Source organism: Hipposideros armiger, unplaced genomic scaffold (assembly GCF_001890085.2).
Source record: "Hipposideros armiger isolate ML-2016 unplaced genomic scaffold, ASM189008v1 scaffold_670, whole genome shotgun sequence".
NCBI lineage: Eukaryota > Metazoa > Chordata > Mammalia > Chiroptera > Hipposideridae > Hipposideros > Hipposideros armiger.
Window position 1 is genome coordinate 136,349 of NW_017732020.1, and position 4,897 is coordinate 141,245.

Sequence of the window (4,897 nt, forward strand, 5' to 3'; positions counted from 1 at the left end):
AACTTTAACTCAATGGCATAATACAAAATATAAGAATTACTAACATGAGTGCATTATTTTAATTTTCACCTTATTTTTCTAAGAGACAGGGTCATATATTGAATTTGATGTATACTTCACTTAGTAAATTTCTCAAAACATGATGAAATTAATACTGAGTCTAATCCTATAAAAGGGGAGTGTTTTTTTAAAAAGTATAATCTCTTAGAAGTAAACCTCTCATCTTAGTAAGTCTTGGCTGCCTGGACACTTAATAGTGTTAAATCAGGGTCAGCCTTCTTGTATCCAGAAAGGCGTAATTTCGTTTGAATGAAGAAATACTTTCAAAATAGAACTTTGTTAATGACTGTAACTGTGCCTGATGTCAACTAGTGAAAAAGTAATAGCAATGGCATTCTTTTTGGGAAAATATTGCATATTTGTCTAAAAGACAATGATAGTATATATATTTTAAGTGGGAGAAAAACTAAGAAAAAGCCTTCAAGAGAAAATTGATGATTATTTAGACATAGAAAATTGGATGATTATTATGTTTGTGCCTTCACATGGACATCATTTCATAATCAGAACTAGATAAACCATTTAGAAAATCTAAGGGGATTTCACTTTGTTTGACTGTTGCTCACCTAACATTTGAAACTTGGTGAATAATTATTGATAACCTGTTATTAGCCATAATCAGAGTTCGATAGCAGATACTGTGACAAAGTGACAGAGGCCCAGCCCTGGGAATGCTGACCGTTAGCACAGAGGCTGAAAACTGTCAGTCCGCCAGCAACCTCTCACCTGCAGATGTGTGTGTTTAATCTGCTTAAATCGTCTAAATTCTCACCACTCTTTATTGTTTCTTATTCCTTTCTGGGCCATATACCACTGTGTTTATAATCTCTAATCATGTTTGTTCAGCCCTGTGGCTGGGCTGAAACATAACCCACAGGGGAAACGGGGAGGAAGAATGTGTCATGTTATAGCTACGGGCCCAAATGCTAATAGGAAAGAACACAGTGAACTTGGATTTGATTTAATAGGCTTTTTTATCTAATGATTTATCTATGAGTAAACCTGAAAGAGAAGTATGGGCTTTTCACTTGGTGACTCTGAAATGATGAAAATAAATGAAATCATGTAGGTGGTAGTATATCATCTATTTATGGTAGTATATGTACTTTAAATTACTTTCCCAGATCCATATACTAGTGTGCATGCTCTCTGCTGCTTAGTTTCTTACCTGCTTCTAATATGTCTGTCTATAACACACATTTACAAAAGACCTAGAATATGAGTAGCATCCATTATCATGAGGAGGTTTTTTGTTTGTTTGTTTTAATTCAAAGCTAACTGTCCCGTATATGGATCTATGACAACCTTGGCTTCACTAGAACAGTCTTTACCCAGCCGAGCATATTGCTTTAGGCTGTAATTATTCATGTCTTTCCTGAAGGAAATTCCTCAATCCCCATTTTAAATGTTCTGAATTCATCAATTTATTTCAATGGCTTTCTAATTTACTCCTTTTATGGTCCTCCAAGCAGAATAGCTGAGATTATTTAATCTTCACTATTAGCCAAGTCTCACAGAAGCCAGATAAACAAAGGAGCAGTTCAGCCTTATCCTCCGCCACCTACTCCATCAGCCTTGTCCCCAAATCATACTTGAGTTTTCTTGCAGACACCAGTGTCTTATGGAGATGCCTAATCACCCTGAACTCCAGGCCTCTTAGAGGCTGAATCACTGGCCTGACCATACTCCCAATTTCATCATTACTATTGGAACTAAAGAAAGTAAAATGGGACATGATGTAACCAAAAATAAGGTTTTGCCAAGATTTCAGGCCAGAGTTCTGAACCCTGTGCTAGTGGGTTATTGAGAAATACAGATAAATGTAAGTAAAATAAGAATGATAGAAGGAACAGAAGATCATAGAGTATGGAAAAGAATAGTAGTCTAATAAAAAGCTTGCTCCATTATAATAATGGAGTATGTCAAGGAATTAATAAGAGGGTTCCCTGAAAGAATGAATAATGGTCCATCATCTAAAATTACTACATTATCTTGATTATCTTTATACTTTCTATAGATGCACATACGTCACTTTTTTCCAGTTTTATTAAGATGACACACAGCACTGTATAAGTTGCAGGTGCACAGCATAATGATTAGACTTACATATATGACTACCTTCATCCAATTCCCCTCCCCCTTCCTCCAGCCTCCGGTAACTACAAATCTGTTATTTTTTTCTATGAGTTTGTTCATTTCTTTTAAGGATTTTTGTTTTGTTTGTTTTTAAATTCCACATATAAGTGAGACAGATAGATAGATAGATAGATAAATAGATATCCCTCAACTTCTTTATACATACATCTGATTATCTGAGGATGGACACTTAGGTTGTTTCCATGTCTTGGCTATTGTAAATAATGCTGTTATAAACATGGGGGTGCNCAACATCTACTAGTCAGTTTAATTTAACAAGGGGCAATTATATTACTTAAACTTATAAAACATTGTGCATAGGCTTCCTAGGCAGTTAGAGATACTAATATCTTTGTATATGTAAAGTCTTATTTATTTACATATTTAGTGTGGAAGTCCTTCATATAAAAATGTATTTCTCTATGCAAAGGCATATTATTACTTCAATTATTTATTTGTATATCTACAGAAAAACCTTGCCTCAAATGCAAAGGTGTTCATTTCTGAGTTTTCCTACTCTTGGGCCTAATTTTTGATCCCCACTTTATAGTTTTGAATCAATGGGAACTCAGCATGGAGGGTGAATTAGGCAGTAGATGAGGGAGGGCTGTGAAAGTACTTTCTGTATTTCTGAAGCCATCAACACAAGAAATTGTTGGAGTAGAACTAAAATAGGTTTTGAAAATTTTAATTTTCCCTAATAAGCCTTTTAAAAAACTTGTTTTTAACCTATTGATGATTATTTAAAGTTCTGCATGTGTACTATTTATGTTCTTTGAAGGAAAAAAAAATTCTGAACATATAAGGATTCGCTTGCTCAAATTTATAAAGCTACATTTGTTTCTCATGAGATATCTGAGGTGACACACAAGTGAATAAATGGGCGAGTCAACAGAGCTTGAAGATTCATAAACCTGGCATGGAAATAAATCTGCAAGAAGAATCTTAGCTAGATAGAGTGATTACATCCATATTTTCCTATTTCTTCTTCAGGTAGTTGCAAGGTACAAATTACCATATGTCAAGTCTTTACCCCACTGAAGAAGAGGATAAATCTGTGTCTTAGCAGCTGTGTATTGGGTCAGAGGATGTACAACTTGGCCTACTTGAGGTCATGGAGTGCTTCCTCAAATTATGTGGACTTCAAAGCTATAATAATTTGCCCTAATGTCTAAGTGTCAGTGAATTATACACGGGAATTCCTTTGCTCCTTACACCTTTATGAGTGCCCACTCTGTGTCATTAATTGTTCTCAATGAGAATGCATCAGTGAAAAAAAAACACCCGAAATTTCTAATGCCTTGGAATGTTCTGTGAGAAAGGAAACACACAGTAAACATAATAAAAGACCAACACAACAGTAGAGAAAGTTTGGCAGAAAATTATATAAAATGATGTACCTATGACAAGTTTAGATTGCGTTGTAGGAGAGTCTCTCTCTAATATGATTATTAAGAATGAACCAATTTTGCAAATATCAGGATGCAGCATTTGAGATAGTGAATTCAAATAATGAAAGAAAAGAAGCAGTGTGGCTGAAACAAATTGGAAGCAGCAGTGTCACTAAGTTAGCAGGGGGAGCCTAGGCTTGAGCCAGTAGGACCTCATGAGATAGCGAAAGCATCGGCTTTTCTTCCATGTGAGGTGCTAAGGGTTTCAACAGTTTTACACAAGGGGATTATGTCATAGGAAATATGTTAAAAAAAAAAACACCACACAACACTCTGACTTCTATGAGAAAATTAGATTATAGGCTAAGAATGGAAGCAGAAATTGCAGCTAAGAGGCTAATGCAATGTCTAGAAACATGGATGCATTGCAAAGAGCCGCCTCTTCCCTCTATCCAAGCCAGGTCTCATCAGTGCTGTAAGAATTCTAGGAGCTATAAATATATATGCCTTTTGAAAAATATCATGTGTAGCACCTTGCACAAACAAATGATCAAAATCATGTTCTGCTATTACGATTGTTCATAGTAGGGTCCTGGTATAGAGTGTGCATTGCATATCATTGGTGTTCAAATGGTCCCATTGCCAGCCAACGTGACAATCATATCTTTGTTCTTGAACAGTTGGGAATACTGTCATTTCTTCCTCCTCTTCTTTCTTTTTCTCCTTTATCTGGACATAGAAGTAAACAATATATAATGAGTAAAATAGATATACCTTAAAGTCAGGACTTCCAAGTTTCAGTCCAGCTGCAAAGCAATGTCAATTTACTCAATAAGAAGCTATGATTGAGCTAGATGCAGCACAATCGATAGTCAGATGGGGGCCAACCATAAAGTTGAATACAGAAGGTGTGGCAGGCATCTAGTCTATTGTGGACTAGATAATGATCCAAAACTTTTTAAACTTTTACTTATGTTTTATTATAGACAAACATTTCCTTTCTATCTAGTGGTAATGACATTGAGGGAAATTTCAGGTGAAGGTATTTTAATTATCTTGGTTTTTTAAAAAATTAAATAATGAGAGAAGAAGTAAAGACATTCCCAGGAGATTTAAGTAACATAAATATGCTTACAATTTTTAATACTCCCTAATCCTCTATTATATTAAAAGAAAAAAAGGAAAGACATCACAAACTGAAAGGTAATATGGGTCATTTACTTCATCCCTCTGATACAAAAAGCTCTTCATATAAATAATTTTAGTCATGTACATCTTTCTCTTTTTAAAATATTCACAAAACATTCAGC